An 18,734-nucleotide genomic window follows, 5' to 3' on the forward strand; every position below is an offset into this window, starting at 1 on the left:
CCTCAATGACAATGGGGTTTAGTACCCTTCTGCCTGTTATGGCAATACACCGACACTTTCCATATGACAAACTCAGACCCCTAGAGTCCATCCACTCATATATAATGCGGGTGGCCGCGTTCGCTCTTTCTTGTACCTGATCAACCGTTCTGCCCTCCACAAGGACTGCGAGAATACCATGAACTCATGCCAAGCTTACTAGAGACGTGAGTGGTTCTTTGTTGCCCTTTTCAGTCAACCAAATAACTGCTGTAAATCAGGAGGCTATCCCACCGAAGCGCATGAGATATTTAACCTTACAACTGAAACTCTCATTCTACCTACGACCAAAGGTATTTAGTTTTATTCCTTAATTGGTTTTATTTGTTGTGGAAAATTTAAAAAGTATTTTATTATTTCCCTTCTATTTTATAAGTAAATCTTTTTTTAAGATCTTAGTTAATTATTTAATCGTTATTTTAATTTTATTATTAATACATTGTATGAATGTAAAGTTACATTACGTTTTTAATGTAAGTTTACGTCGTAAACTTATTTACGTTTAATTGTTCCTGTTTTAGTCATTAAGATCACGACACCTTACGAAAAACAGTATTATCTATAAGAGTTGACAACGAAAAATCTGTTTGTGACCTTAATTTTTAGTTGAAAATATCTGTATAGTAACCGATACTTTACACATGTTCGATCTTTGAAAGTTTACGTGAAGTTCAAGCGTTTATTTATTTATTTTTTTAATATTCCATTGTGATCTTATTATTCAATATAAGTATTTTAACATTAAAGTGGAACCGTTAATAATATCTAGCAACAAAACCCGTTGTATCAAATACATAATAGGCTATGAAAAGCTGTTGTAAGCAATTACTTCATTAAAATGCGGAAGCGTTTACAGAATGATAATCTTCCCAGGAAAAATACTTGATGCTTGTTCGTAATTTATTTTCTATTTTATTTTTAATTTTATAGCTTTTTTATGTGGTAAATGTTTTGTAATTTATTATACATCAATTGTATATCATATTTACATTAGCGATTCACGAAGAATGTAACAAATTTTCAAGGCATGTCCTACTTGTGAAGATATATAAAATGTTCATATAAAAAAATATTTGAAAAGCTTATTTAACAGTGTTGGCTGGTGAAAAATTTTGCCTTAATTTTTACGTCTTCAGTAAAATTAACCCAGATTGTAAATCTGGAGAACCAAATTAAGCGGTAAATTTGGTGGTTTTACTAAATATCTTAATTTGTGTTAAACCAGTCCGATAAAAAATTCTTCTGGTACTGGTTAGTACTGTCAGCTTAAAAGAGTTAAATTATTTCAAACTATTTTAGATAAAATTAATTTTTAATTAGCTTTAATGATGTCTTATAAATTGTTTTATTCGGTGTTATTTTATTCAATTTTTTCTCTTTTTTTAAATTTTTGATTGTTTATTCTTCTAAAATATTTAATTCTTTTCTTTTGTAATATTGAAAATTTTGTTTCGTTTAAAAAGTATTAAAATCTGTCTCATTTTGATATTTTGTATTTAATAAACTTGGAAATTCTTACAATTAATTATGTTTAGTTTCTATAAACTTAATTAATATCATTTTACTCAGAATCAAATACTCTTTAAATTTCTTTAAAATACTTCTACGTTTAATACCCATTTAACTAAGTTTATGCGTTTATGTGTTTAATAATAATGTGTTTTAGGACCGCAATATTTTGTCACAAAGATTTACCAAAAACTGCTAAAAGAACAGTTCTGGAACTTTTTTTCAGTTGTTCAGTTCATATTTCATTCAATACCACTAAATTTACTCCTTAATTTGAGTCCCAAGAATTACAGTCTGGCTTAATTTTACCAAATGCGCAGAAATAAGGGGACAAACGTTTTTTTTTTATTTTCACCAGCAGAAAATGTCCTACAGTTTTTTACATTCTTCGTGAATCACTCTAAGCTTAAAAATCAAGACAGATTGAATGACTTCTTTATTTTATTTTTACTTTATATTTTATTTTTTTTATTTTATATTTTATTTTTGTAACAGAAATAAACAAACAAAAGGACTGTACAACTTGTATTTCAGCTAACAGCGGTTTGGTTAATATGTGAAATTCGGTAGATGCGGGAAAAAATAAATATCTATAATTTACCAATGCATTTAATTTTATAAAAAGAAAAAGGAAAGCGTAAGCTATAACTAATTGAAGATATTTTTTTAAGAACTTTGGTACTGAGGTTTACGGATTATACGGTTTGAAAATCCGTAGAATTTCCCTAAACAGAAATTCCCTAGCTTTCTGGTTGGCTAATCGATTAAAAATGATCTCAATTTGAAATCAACAGAGCGTTCGGAAAATCGATGTATGCTTTTTCATTCAGTATGTGTTTCATTCTGTCCTTTCGAAATTATGTTGGTTGCCCTATGGTTTCATTGAGTGTTGCTCAGTAATAAACGAAGACGTCAGTTGTTGAGTTGCAGTGGCGGCTCGTAGCTAAAATTAGTGAGGGTGCTGCTCCAGAAACATTTTTTCTTTTCCATGACTTTTCCAAGGTCATGGTTAAAGCTTTCTATAAAATAAAAGAACGAAAAAAATGAATCAAGTAGAATAGCTGGAAGCAGGAATAATCTAATTCTACACTTCATCACATTCAAGAACATAGTAAACGGTTTTTAAGCACATTGTGCTAAAATCCGTATTCGGTTTAACCGAATAAATAATAAAATGTCAATACAGATAATTTTTATTATTATTATTAGATAATAACTTAATAAAATGTCCGCTTAAAAACATTATAATCCAACGTTAATTTAAATTTCTATGTACACAAAAACAAATACGTAATTAGTTTGTACTAATTACCTTCTCTTTCACCCTTCCAGCGAGTTTTTGGACACATTTGACAATTAGAGCCTTTGCTTTCTTCTATTTTCTAATTACTACAGAAAAAACAACTAAACCACTGCCATATTCCTTCCACCGACTAAAATAAAAAAGGAACGAACAAGAAACATTCACGCGGAGTAAAAAAAAACTACCTTCCACTAGCAAGCCAGGGTCGGCACTACTAGAACGACAGTGCTCTCTCTCTATCATTCTCTCTCTCTCGCAGCCTCGCATGCAGGTTCCTCTGTGCACAAGCGCACAACAGCCAAACACCACGCCGCTGAAACTGAAAAGCGCCCAGTTCCACATAAAGATTTTTGTATCTTTTTCATAAGTTGGGGTATGACTACTGACATTAAACTTAAGGATTTCATATTTTACAAGTATAAAGAAAGAATTAAAGAAAAAAGGATTCATTATATTAAATGTCATCGATAATATCAAGTGGAAATAGGGGATGCTGGAGTTCCACAGTGCCTATACGCAAGCCCTCACTGTTGAGTTGTGACTGAACGTGCTTCGTTTCTTTTACCAGAATCAATAATTGCGGGTAACTTAATGGTTCCTTCGGTAAAGGAATACACTTTTCTCGTTTAACACGTCTTTCGGTGAATATAACAAGTATACTGGCTTAGTGAAGCACAAGTTTTCTGAAAGGTTTCCAAATACTCCTGTTCCTCACAGCAGTGAAGTTTGAACTCTTTTCGAATAATTTCGGGCAAAAGGCTCCGTCCGCAGATCACTTAAATTAAACGAACCGAAGTGCTTGATATTTCAGATGCTATGGCCGAAAGTCCATCAAAGTCAATGCGTAAGTTAGCACAGCAGCAAAATGTCGGACTTGCTACCGCACATAAAGCTGTAAGAAAAAACTGAAACTTTTCCTCTACAAAATAATTTGTGTTCAAGAAATGAAATCTACAGATCATGCCAAAACACTAAATTATTGTCAATAGTTTATACGTTTTATTGACCAAAATTCCGTAGGTATCCTCAATATTACGTGTTTTACAGATGAAGCTTGGTTTCATCTGGGAGGGTGTATTAATTCACAAAATACACGACTGTGCCACCGACAATTACCACCATGATTTACACGAAAAGTTTCTACACTAAGCGAAATTTGGAATCTGGGTCGGTGTGAGTAGAACGCATATTATAGTTCCAGTCTTTTTTGAAAATACAGTCAATAGTAATCGTTATAATGCCGTTTTAACAAAATTCATTAGTCAGTTAACAGAAGTGGAAATCTTTCACGCATGGTTCCAACAAAATGGCACCACACCGCACTCAGCTAACAGGACAATGACTTTTCACGAAATGTCTTTTGGTGAACTATCGTGTCGAGGTTTTGTGGCGTGCACGATCGCCCGATCTAACTCTCCAGATTATATTAAATGGGGGTTAAAGAAGCAAGTACTGTATCGCAACAGATCACGCACGATTGACGAACTAAAACCCGCAATAACGGCATACATACGAGACATTCCAGTACATCAGCTGATTAAAGTGTTTAAAAACAAATTGAAACATGTGCAATATTGTTTTGATGTTGTCATTTTAACTCCTTTTATAAACTATTCCAGTTATTGCATATCCGTTTCTATAAAATAATGAATTAAAAATAAAAAGTAATAATTAAGAACGTTGCGTTATTAAACCTTCATAATTATAGTGGGCAGCAACTTTTCGAACGCTCTGTAAAACGACAAAGAAATTATGCAGGTTTTCCTAGAAAAACAGCACTTTTAAGAATTTCTGAAAGGTATTCCCAAGAAAAGGTTTCAACATGTAAAGTATTAAAATCGGGCCTGCATAACTTCCTTTATTAATAGCTTTTTTTCAAAATAAATTTTAATATTTTATGCAATCAAGTAAATTAATATTGTACAGAATATATAATTAGAGAACTACAAGGATCGAAATCGGAATAACGACTGAAGGAAAAAGTATGTTCTTTGGAGAAAGTCCTAAATTACTACACAACAGAAATAAATAGATAAAAAATCATAATTCAGCATATCAGTGAGTGTAAAATTAAAACTATAAACTTAGCATAGCTTGACTTTTTTCTCTTCTTGTTTAGCCTCCGGGAATCACCGTCAGATATTACTTTAGAGGATGATATATATGTGTGTAAGTGATGAATAATCTTATACAGTCTCAGGTCGACCATTACTGAGATGTGTGGTTAATTGAAACCCAACCGCTAAAGAACAACGGTATCCGACTAGTATTCAAATCCGTATAAAAGCCTTCACTAGGATTTGAACGTTGGAACTCTCGACTTTGAAATCAGCTGGTTTGCGAAGACGCGTTCACATGCGGCATAGCGTGCATACCTTTTTGTGTGAGCCATTCTTAACGCATGAAACACAAAATATTGTAGAGAAAATTAAGCTTGCTTCCTCTATGAACAACACACATTGAGAAAGAGAGAGAGAGAGTGAGCGAGTGAGAAAGAAGAGAGAATTACTCATTCATAAACACAATATGTACGAAAAAACTTAATGCTTTTGAATTCATTGAACATATTTCTTGGTATCTTGCTTTCATCCCATAAAATATACAAGCTACAGAATCGTATAAACCAATAAAGAACAGAAATAAATACAAATAAACCGCAGTTAGTGTCACTTAATGTATACATCGTTAGTTCTCTGGAAACATATATCTATTTCAAACTAAATTGCGAGTAGTATATATGTAAATATGTTTTTCAAACTCAGTGTAAAAGAGAATGTTGATTTGTTCTGAAACACAATGGGTAATGTTTATCATATATAATAACCTCAACGAAAACATTTCTGTCAGACACTTGGCGCCAACTTGCTGATTTCTTAAAAATGCAATTAGGAGTGCATATTTAAAATAACGTCAGTGAACTCGGAAATTATAAACAACTAAGAATAAAGATTGGTTGAGACAGAAATAGAGTAGTTGGCAGTAGTTGTTCATTTTGTGATCGTATGGAAATAGTATTCCATTCTATGCTTATATTTAAGAGATTGGATCGAAGCCAACCACAAAAGTACCAATCTTAGCCACCCGCAGATCCATTTAAATCGGATAGTATCTCATTTTTATTTGAATTTAATTAACAAATTAAATATTTATACTATTTTAACAATTTCCTGTTTATAAATTAAACCCTGTTAAAAACAGATCATTGTTAACAAAATTTATTACTAAATAGGAAATAAACTACGATAAGAATTTTGTAAATACAGAATATCATGTTTTCAAACATATCTTTGACATTATGTTAAATAAATATTTTTCTCTTTGAACTATTATGTCAAAGAAACTTTTATTTAACCAATAAATTGAGTATCTATTAGCTCTTAGAATAAATACAAATTAACATTTAGAAAATTCATTAGTGTGATGTAATATCCGTTGTCAAATTTTGTTTTTAGTCTTCATTGGTTTGATTATTTTTATGGTTTTCTTCATTTCTTTCAGTTCATGCCAGTTTATTAACCTGATTATACTTTTTACACCTACATCCTCAATTGTCTGTTTCATTTATTTTTTGTCTTCCTTCATTATTTTTCCTTTATTTTACAGGAAATAATGGGTTTTGGAAATAAATTTTGTAGGATAAATTCACTAATGCTGAATGCCTTAACTTTTTGGCCCGCTAGTCTTTCTCTTTTCAACATTCTTTCCCAAACTTATTCCTTCTTATATTCTTATTGGAACGATTTCGTTTTAAACTAGATGATCATCATACGTTATAATTATCCTTAGGGAGGTCCTTTGCACCGTATACTTCCCCCATCTTCACTTATCTCCACCAAAACGTTTCAGTTATTGATAGCTCCTTTTCCCTTTTAGACTGTCTGTTTCTTTTATTCTTGTCGCGTGTTTGCGGTTCGACCAGGATATCAAGAGACTTCTAAAGGTAAAAATTTCTTTAAAAAATAATTTATTATTCTAGAGACATATAAATAAAATAAATAATAATTATAACAATAAATAATAATGACAATATGTATATATAACATACAAAATAGTAATTCAAATAAAAAGGACAAGATTTGTTTAACGACAGTTAAATTATAAAAATCTGATGTGAACACCAATGACTTTCTTTTATGCCTATGAAATTACAAATAAACATTTTTTTTAATGAAAAGTAAATATAATTTTATTTCATTAATAACTTCAGAAATTTTTTTATTTTTTTTATTATTGATTTATTTATCGTAATTTTTTTTTACAAAAGTCTGATTCGAACCGATGTGCCTTCCCCTTGTAAGATCCAAATATTTCATTAATTAAAGTTTTATTTGGCTATAACTCTGGAACCAATGAAAATAAGTACCACTTATGATATATATATCGTTTAAAAGCTCTCAATAAGAGCTATTACTGCAGTTAAGAAAAAGTCCAATTTTTTTAATTTTGGGCTTTTTTGGACACTTTGGTCAAGTCGATTGCAATCAAAAGGGGAGGTGCACAACTAGATATTATAACAGTCCTACATCCGAAATTTCAACATCCTACGGCTAATCGTTTTTGAGTTATGTGACAGATGTACGTATGTAGAGACGTCACGCCGAACTAGTCAAAATGAATTCAGACATGGTAAAACTGTATACTTACGTTGAAACCTGAAAATCGAAATTTTTCGCGATCACAATACTTCCTTCACTTCGTACAAGGAAATAAAAAGCAGAATACAGTCAAGTTTATTAAAAATCTTAATATGACTGTGAGAAACTAACATTGCGTGAACAAGATAACAATAGAACAGTCTAAAGTTCAAACAATTCATTTTCTGCAAATATTGTTACTTTTACTGTTTACAATTGAACTATTCTACACTTTATGAGTGAGTGGAATACTATCTATCACATTCATTACTGTTTACCAATAACTCACCGAACAACTTCCTGCATTCACCCACTGTTTACAATGAAATACTCGTGACGTACTCTTCACTCGTTGTTACAACACGCTTACTGATATCGTAGTCAGCGTAACCTCGTCGACCTAAGTCTTGTAAAACTACTCTGTCATCCCTTGTTATCACGATTGCGCCGAACACGGCCTCGCAGAACTACTGACTCTCTCCACTGGTCCCTGACAGTATTTATATCCCCTGACCTGCAGAACCAGTACCCGCCTCATCCCTTTAATTGTTGAACCGTTATAATGTTCATCGTCCGCGCCCTTACGTTTTTCTATAAATTCTTATTCCACTGGTGTAACCCTTCTGGTCGAACAACAGCTTTTGGAAGTGCCTTTGTCTGTATTACAAAGAACAGATTGTTCAACGTTGCTATTACTCTGAGAAAGGAATTCCTTTAGTTCCTTCTGGATTCTACTTTGCATTATTATTTTCTCTTTCTTTCTTCTTAATTGGAAGAAATCCGTCATACAGGTCCTGTTATAATTTTTTATAGCCGCTCTCTTTGGAATTTCTACTGATCCTCTAACACTTTCAATCAATTCTTAACCTCTCAGATATATCCCGTCCGATTAATTTTTCTATTCTAAATTGTTTTAATTATTATTTTGCTGTAATTTAATTACTTTTTCATTTTTCTTATTCTCTAACCTCCTCTATGCTAATATTTAAAATGCGCTTAATTTTTATTTTTGCATTTTTATTAGAGTTCCTACTTCACATCTGTATAGTAGTGCATTCTAAACGTATCACTCAAAAGAGCTTCCAGATACGTAATTTAATTTTCTATTAAATGCTTCCTTACTAGTATTCTAGATCTTTTCGTTTAAACTTTTACAGTCTCCTGTACCTAAGTATCTATACCGTTTAACGTTTTTAGTTCATCTTTTTTTCTTATAATGAAACTTTTTATTTATTTATTTTCTTTCTTAATATTCATTTTCATTCAATATTCTGTTATAACGTCTTCTAATTTTGAAATCATCTCTTGAACAATTAGTGCTACATCTCTCATAAATATCACATCATCCACAAACTCTTTATCGATTATCTTTCCTTCTATAAAATCTAATCCCTTCATCACCATCTGGGGAATTTTTAAGCTTACCTTCAATATATCAATCAAACTAGTACATAATTCCAATCAATAAAAAAATCTTAAGCACTCTACCTAATTTTCAATATTTCTCCTACGACTCCAGAAAGCCTTAATTCTTTATTTTCTTGACTTAGACTATAGCGCCCAAACTTTGACTTCATACAAACATTTTTAATAATTATATTATAACTTCAAAATGTATTTTTGTTATCAGTAGATTACATTTTATTCACTTGGCTTATGCGAGTTTGCTTTTGATATTTTCTTTACGTAGTTTATTCTTTGTAATTTTCTTTCTTAAATTACAAAATTCTGAATACTATAATTAATTTTTCCTTAAAACTTCCTTTCTAACAGTTCTTTACATTTATTTTAATACAGTTCATTTTTTAAGATTAAATTCCTTCCCAAATAATCTATGCCAATCATTACTTCTATTTTTTTCATTACATCAAGCAGGGTGGGCTTCCAAGTAAAACAAGCAAATATTCCTAATTAAAGAAATAACGTGGTCCATAGATTTAAATATATAAAAGTTATTTTATACATGAAAAACACAATGAAATAAGACATAGAAGAAACAATACTGAATAGTAATAGAGCTTTCTTTCTCAACATAACAATTTTTAATAGTAAGTTAATAATAATACATTTAAATGAAAGTTTGAATCTTACGTAAGACCGGTAATTATAAATAGTATCTGGCGATGGAAGATATTTAATATTTTTACTTCCTTGCAACGAAGTAAAGGAAGTATTGTGATCGCAAAAAATTTTGTTTTCTGATTTCAACGGAAATATTCATTTTTACCATCTCTGTATCCAGTCTAACTAGTTTCGGCGTGACGTATATGTATCTCGTATAACTCAAAAACGATTAGCCGTAGAATGTTGAAATTTTTTATTTAGGACTGTTGCAACATCTAGTTTTGCACCTCCCCTTTTGATTGCAATCGACTGAAGTGTCCAAAAAAGTCCAAAATCCCCAAAAAATTGAATTTTGGACTTTTTCTTAAATACACTAATAAGCCCTGATTGAAAGCTTTTCAACGATGTGTCATAAGTGGTACTTGTTTTCATTGGTTCCAGAGTTATAGACCAATAAAATTTTAATTAATGAAATATTCTAATCTTGTAAGGGAAAGGCACATCGGTGAGAAACCGGCTTCATTTCCATTTTTTTTAACTTTTTTTTTAATTTAAATATATTGATTTATTAATATAATTAACCTGTGATTGTAAAAAATGTTTTACAATAAATAATTATTCAATAATAACAAAAAATAAAAAAAATAAAAAATGTAATAAACATATAAATATATGTAATTTAGTAGGCGTACAAAGAAGACCTATGGTGTCTACATCCGATTTTTTAAAAGAAAATTCGTAAGGAGAATTTTTGAAAGCGGGTAAAAGTTGAAGATATATTCATATGTAGAGCGGCTAAAACATAATGAAATTTACATATTAGATCGCAAAAAAGAAGATAGCCACATTAGAAAGATGGAGGACATAAGAACTGAAGTATTAATGAACAGTAAATAATATTTAACAGGAAGAGGAGGGTCGACCTAGAAACAATAGTTAAATGATGTTTTAGGATAACTGAGAGGAATATCATTTTGAAAGCAAAGTCCGAACAAGAAACTAGTGCTATATATAAGATTTTTTTTAATTCATTACTTCTACTACAATCCCAGTTCGGAAAAAAACAGTAAATCATTAACGAATCTTAATTTTTTTTTCCAATAAATTTTCTTAAACAAAATTTTATTTATTTATTTTGGAATTGGAAAATTATCCTAATCAAAAGTATTATGAAATATGCTCTGTTAAATTCGAAAAAGCTAAACCTGCTTTATCAAAAAAAAAACTTTTTTAGAAAGTATTTTATTTACAAAAAAAAAAATCAATAATTTGTTTTTTCTTTCTTATTTTTAATATTAGATAGACTAAACTTTAGAATAAAAGAGTATTTGATAACAAACTGCAAACCTTCTGAGCTGTAAAAAGTTTCCAAACATTCTATTTTTTCTCACTTTTTCAAAATACTTAATTTCAAATTAAATCATACTACAAAAACTTTTGTATTGTAAAAAAGAGATTATTAATAAAAATTTATAATATAAAACTATTTTAAACATGTATTCTAACTTTTACCCAATAACTCGGTTTTTGTGTATTTATTATTGTTTTAATAGCCTGCAAGATGTTTATATTATACCTCCCATATTATTAGTAAATATTTAAATCTGAATCCCTTTAACCCAAACGGATATCAAGAAAAATATTTTAAAATAATAACTTTATATTACATTACAACTATATAAACGTTGTTTTTATATCAAATAACTGATGTAAAATTTAAAATGTTAAATAGAATAAATCAACTTGCATAACCGCTCTGTCACATAAATCACAACACTGTTGATTCGAGTATGTTATATACACTACTGATACGGTAGATGAAATTTATACAAGTTACTACACCAAAAAAATAAACATCAAATACTAATTAATTATTTTTAAAGTTGCTAGTAAAATTTTTTTTTTATGCTATTTTTGAATAATTTCGTAATATAATCATGTAATCACAAATTATTTTATTGTAAAATATTTGTGACAGATCAGATTACATAAAAAAATTATAACATCAGATTATAAGGTATTGAACTGAGTTTTAAAATACCTTGTTTTTCAAAATAAATATTGGGTTTTTAAAGTTATATAATATTTTCAAGTTCAATGTACATTTATTAATTATACATGAAATAAAAGTACAACTCAAACAGTTTTAGCTTGCGCAAGCTCTAAAGCATTCATTCTCAAAGTGGGCAATAACACCCCTTTGTGGACGCCGGAGGCCTTCGTGGGGGCGGTAGAAGGCTCACAGAAAATTGGGGGCGTTTACATAATATTTAATATTAATTTAATTTAAATTTGAGTTCACTTTGAATCATCCGGTGTTGTATCTATGTAATAAATGTTTTATGATGATTTAATTATTTTTACTCACTATTTATTTGTATACTGTGTATTTAAAAATGATTATCGGGATTTTAAAGTTATGTAATATTTATTAAAAAAACAATGATCTAGGAAGGCGATGACTGATTAAAAAAAAAAAGGCAAAAATTATGTTTTCCTGATATTTCAAACTAAAATTAAATACCTACTATATTAGTAAAAAAATTAAAGAAATACCTATATTTTATGAAAAAAAAATGATTTTGTATTCAAACTACTTTAACTTTGCAACCAAGAGGCTTAGAAAGCTTGAATACACTACTTTTTGACAGTTTACTTCAGATTTCAAAAATCATCAAACTAAAAAAAAAAAAAAACAGTAAGAAATTGCTCTCGTTTAAAATGTAAGTTTCAATTCAGAAACAGGATATACCACGTTTAAAAACAATAATTGCAATTGCTATTTTTAATAGCGCATATTAAAAACAGTAATTGCAATTATTACTTTTGAGATGGTAAGTTTAAAAATTTTGGAGGCGCTAGAAAATTTTTGATTCTCAATTTGGGGGGGAGGGGGCGAAAAGTTTGAGAATCAATGCTCTAAAGTATGCGAATTACGATTTGCAAATGAAATGATGCACCGTGACGATGAAGAGTTTCTTTACCGTGTCGAATTCAGTGAGAAATCAACATTTCATGTTAATGGAAAAGTAAACACTCATAATGTGTGTATCACATTTTTGGGGATCAGAAAATCCTCACGTAATATTGCAGTGTGAATAAGACTCCCCAAAAATGAATGTTTTTGTGCCGTACCCTATCAGAAAATTCAGGAGTGTTCTTTTTCGCGGAAGCCAGTGTGTCTGGAATGAATTGTCTTGATACGCTTTAACGGTGATTCTTTCCTCTACTGCAACATGAGCTATAGTACTTTATTTGGCAAAAATATGATGGGCCTTCTCACTGGCATAACGCTGTACGTACTGGTTGAATGAAATTCTCCTCGACCGCTGGATTGGTCGCCGGAGACCATATGATACGTAGCCGCCACTTTCTCCCGATCTGACCCTGTACGACGTTTTTCTTCGGGAGTTTATAAAGGATCACGTGTATGTGCCACCGTTACCAGCTGACCTACTCACTTGAGATACAGGATTGAAGCAGCTGTCGCATCAATTACTCCAAATTTTCTGGTTAAATATAGGATGATGTGTGCCGTCTGGAAACGTTCCGTGTGATGAATGGTGCTCACATTGAAAATGTATAGGAAAGACTATTTAAGTTGTTCTTTCATTTCATGTATAATTTATCAATGTAAGTAAAACTTAATAAATATTACATAACTTTAAAATCCCGGTAATCATTTATAAATACACAGTATACAAATTAAATAGTGAGTAAAAACAATGAAATAAATCATCATAAAACATTTATTACATAGATAAAACACCGGATGATTCAAAGAGAACTCAAATTTAAAAGTATATAAAAACTTATTGAGATAACTTACAGATCCGATTAAATTCTCATTTCAAACAAAAACACAAGTTTGTCACCCAACATTCACTTTTTTAATATGGCTTCAATTTGTAATGCGACATACACTCCAACTGAAGTCAATGTCATTCCAGTTTGTAGCCAGCAAGTCGGGCATTATCTCTGCAGCTGGGGCGTTAATTCGATGTCTTTGCTCAACCCGATCTTAAATGAAAGCTCACAAGAAAAATCTAGCGAAATCAAATCTGAGGAGTAAAGTGGCCATGCAATTGGAACTTCATGTCCAACCCACCGATCTGCGAATCGAGTATCAAGAAAATCTCGGACTTCTAGGCGATAGGGAGATGGTACCCCTCCTTTCTAAGACTAATGACTTCTCTCTTGTCATCATCGTCTCACTGAAGAATTAGAAAATTTTGAAGCATGTTCAGATAAACGATAACATTTACAGTTGCCTCCTGGAAGAAGAACGGACCGTTCTATCCAGACAGAACGATCTGTTCTGGTTGCTGAGACAGGTTGTTCTTCCAAAAGAAGAACAACCTGTCTCAACGAAGGTTTGGTGCAAAGGGTAAATTGTATGCCTACTAGGAGGCTCTCTACCTTACTTTCTACGATAACTACGTTGAACTGCAGTTGCTGACTGCAAATCGTGTAACCAAAACATACGCGAGCCCGTTCCGCACCAACAAATGTATCCATTTTTAACAACACTGGTGGCCGAATTCGTTACTAATGAACTACGTAAGTCAAAACTTGATGTGTTTTGCTATGAAATAAAACCTCAACCGAATCTGTAAGTTATTGAAATAAATTTGTATATGCTTTTAAAGTTGTGAAATCCTTTTATTATTTTCTCTGTAGATTTAGTTATAATTAAATTTTATTTGTTTCTTATAAAATTTCCTCAAATTTAAAAATGTGTTATCAGTACTTTTTCAGTATTTTTGTAATTTTTCTTAATTGTAATGACACTTAGATAAAGATGTTTTGAAACATTTCATTTTTTTAATTCTAACACGGATAATACAGTCAACGTTTTTTACTTGTATGAAGTAAAGGAAATATTGTGATCGCGAAAAATTTCGGTCTTCAGATTTTATTACCCTTTCTTTTTTTAAATTTTTTTATTTCTTTTTTAAATTTTATTTTTTTTAATATAAATATATTGATTTAATATTAACCCGTAATTGGAAAAAAGTTTTACAGAAAATAATAGTTCAATGATAATAAAGAAAATGAAAAAAAACTTATTACTGAAATAAATACGTCCTCGATCTTTAATAAATTGCAAAAAATTCTTATCTTTTAGTTCATTACTCCTCTGATATTGTCGGATAATATTCTCCCTAAGTCGGAGTTGATCATCATTTCGTTTATTTATTTTTTGTTGCCAATCATTTAATTGCTGTTTAGTTAGATATAATTCTTCTGATCTTAATTTGTGAAACGATCTCTAGTTTTAAAATTTTCTCTCTCTTTATATTCATCATCCTCTCATAATCCTTTTATTCTTTCCTTGGTCTTAACGTTTTCTTCCTCTTCATATTTATCATCCTCTCTTAAATTTTTTTTGTTTGGTTTTAACATTTTCTTCCCTTTTCATATTCATCAGTTGCAGTTTTTTGAGATATATTTTTTCATGTTTTCTTTCTTTTTACTATATAATTATTTATTTTTCATTTTTGGTTATTCATCAAATAATCCATTAATAAAAACTGAATATTTTACACTGTTAGGACAAAATTAACATTTGTAACCAACATGCAGAAGTTCACTAAACGGAATAATTTAATCATTATTAACTTTTGTTTATACGACCAACCAGAAATCTAAAACCTTTGTTAATCAGCAACTCACGAAGATACGAATAATATTGATTTAGTAATACAAGTAATAAAGGGACTTTTACTCTATCCTAATACATAATGTTAGATTGTTGAATTAATAATGGTATAAATATTTGATGTTAATAAAAATTAATATTTCATTAATTGTGTAACTGTCCACTTTATTAAAGAATTGGAGAATCGTATCTCACGTTCAAATGAAATAAGTTTAAATAAAGTCCAGAAAAAAATATGTATATGTAATTTAGTAAGTGTACAAGGAGTCATGTGGTGTCCACATCAGATTTTTTAGTTTCAACCTACTGATTCAATAAGAACTTATGAGATTTTTTATTTTTTTTTTAATAAGATTTAAATTACATCCGTATTTTTTAAAATTAATATTAAGTAGTCATGCAAACCGATTTTATGTTGCAAGGTTTTACTAAATAATTATCAAGTTATAATGGCTATTATCAGAATAATTTATTGTATTGAAAAAAGGGGGTGTAATCAGTTACATAAAATTTTAAATAGTACGTACAAAAATGGTAGGCTACAACAATTTTATTTGTTCCTGTACTAAATTCATAATGAATTCCAATAGTAGATTAAATTATATATAGTAGGTGCATTTTAAATACTATTAATTTAAAATCCATTACCGACATTAAAAATTAAAGTATTTTAATGCCCGTTTAAAATTCATATAATATTCCTTTTTTATTTAATTATTCCTGTTTAGAATTTTAATTAGCATAATGGTATAAACATTTATTACCCTTAATAGGAATTTTTATAACATTTTTTAATTAAATGAAATGAGAAAGGGTCAGTATTGTGTATTTAATGTAGCTAACAGATATAAAAAAATAAAATAAGAGTCGCACAATACCAACCTAATTGGAGTTTTATTTTTTTGTGTTTAAGTTCAGTAGAATGGAAAAATTTTATATACTCGTTAATCCGGATTCCTAAATATCCAATTATATTCGAATTATTACATTTTTATTTAGATCATGAAATAAATTTAATCTTTTCTAAAAAAGCAAATATCCATCAAAATTTTCATAAATTCTATAACGAAAAAAATACTTTTAAATCTAAAATTTAATTTTTATCTTATGATTAATTCGTTACACAAGCACGGAAGCTAACGCGTAAAAATATGTAATAGATTCTTTTTAGCGTAAGAATAATACCAATGCTGACCGGGATTTGAACTCGGGATCTTCCGAATGGAAGACTGATGCCTTATCACTTCATTACCTACAATTTAAAAAAAAAGTTGTATTACTAAGAAAAAGGTTAATATGAAACTTTTGTTTAAAATCATTCTTTTTGTAACGTGATAACTTGTAATATTTTCACAAAATCATTCAGAAGCACATCAAAACAATAAACAAAAAGTTACTCTACACCAGATCTTTAAATTGGAAACAGATTCATTTAGCGTTATCATCATGGTAAATAAAAACAATATTTCTTCGATTGACATTAATTACTTTACTTTATATCAAAAGTATAATTAATTATAAATAGAGCTGTTAAATTGACCAGTTACAATTACATTTTTAGTGAATGTTCTACTGGAATTTCTTGTAAATTAGTAACTATGTTATTAAGTTTCAGAGTTTGATTTATAACTACAAGACAGATGACCTATAAATAGTATCTTAGCGTTGCCAATAACTTTTGTTATATTATACTGGAAGAACTTGCTTGCAAGAAATCAATACCTTCTGAAATATACTTTCTTTTTTTTTAAATAATGAATAAAAACGTTTCATAATATAGCAGGATATCGATGTTCTGTGAAACTATATGTTAGTTATAAGGTAAATATTTTGAAACATTATTGAAAGGAAAATTGACTTGTCTTTATTTATTATATTACTAGCAGACCCTCGATGCTTCAATATTGCTAGATTTGAGTATATATATACATATAAATTAAATGAACAAAATTGAAAGTTTGATAAAACATTAACAAAATGAACACTACGGAACTTCACAAAATGTAACGTTTCCCTTTTTCCCCTTTCCATTTTTACCACATATCTTTCCCTTTCCCCCATTCCTTACACTTCCTCTTTCCCTCTCTCACTCCTCTTTCCTTTTTTTCTTTTTCCCTCTTCCCCTTTTTTCTCATTTCCTCTATCCATTTCCCTTTTTTCATTTCCCGTTTCCCCCTTTTTATTTTTTTCCATTTTCCCCTTCCTCGTTTTTCCTTTTCTCCCTTATTCCCCACGCATAAATCGGTCCAGTAGTTTTTTAGTCTAAAGCGAAGACAGTATCGAACACATTGAAATGGAATCGTAAAATATTTAGTATAGCGTGTGTTACTTTTACGACAAACAGATAGCACTGTTTTTCAAAAAGGGCTTGTTTTTACCTGTCAATGGTGCGACACCTATATAATAGTAGGTGCACAAGTATTCGAATATCAAAATTTCAAAGCAAGCGGTGAAGAACTTTCGGAGATTTAAGATTTTTAACAAACGAACATTTACATTTTTATTTATATAGATTCTACTTTATCATATAACAGATCAGTTTATTACTTGTACTTTGTGATATTTTGTATCGTATGTTTTTCAATTATAAAATGTATTCTTTAACGAACAAAGAAATTGGTATATTAATTGTTAATAGGTTAATACTGAATTTTTTCCTTTTTTACTTCCTTGTACGAAGCAAAGGAAGTATTGTGATCGCGAAAAATTTTGGTTTTCAGATTTCAAAGGAAATATCCATTATGATCATTTCTGAATCCATTTTGACTAGTTTCAGTTTGACGTCTGTACGTACGTATGTATGTAAGTGTCTCGCACAACTTAAAAACGATTAGCCTTAGGATGTTGAAATTTTGGATTTAGGACTGTTGTAACATCTAGTTTTGCACCTCCCTTTTTGATTGCAAATGTCCAAAAAAGCCCAAAATCCAAAACAGATTTGGATTTTGGACATTTTCTTAACTGCATTAATAAGCTATCATTGACAGCTTTTCAACTACATATCATAAATTGTACTTATTTTCACTGGTTATAGCCAGATGAAATTTTAATTAATGAAATATTTGGATCTTAGGGGAAGGAAAATTGGTTCGAATCCGACTTCATATACATATATTTTTTTTAAAACTTTTTTTAAATTATAAATATATTGATTTATCGATAACTATTAACCTCTGATTACAAAAAAAAATGTTTACAATAAATAACAAATTCAATAATAATAATAAAAAATTAAAATAATAAATAAAAAAGAAGTTATTAATGAAATATAATTTTATGACTTTTCATTTTAAAAAAAAACGTGTATAAGTAATTTTATAGGCGTACAAGGAATGTGGTGCCCACATCAGATTTTCTCTTTATTTAACAGCTTCTTTTTCATTTCAATCACTGGTAATGCTTTTGTGAATGTCGTCGGTTTTTTAAAAGATTAGAAAACCACAGAAGTATATAATCGAATAATATATTTGATCTACGTTGTGTTCGTTCATTTAATATGTCACTGTTTTTAAATTGTTGGTGT

Source organism: Lycorma delicatula, chromosome 2 (genome assembly GCF_047948215.1).
Source record: "Lycorma delicatula isolate Av1 chromosome 2, ASM4794821v1, whole genome shotgun sequence".
Lineage (NCBI taxonomy): Eukaryota > Metazoa > Arthropoda > Insecta > Hemiptera > Fulgoridae > Lycorma > Lycorma delicatula.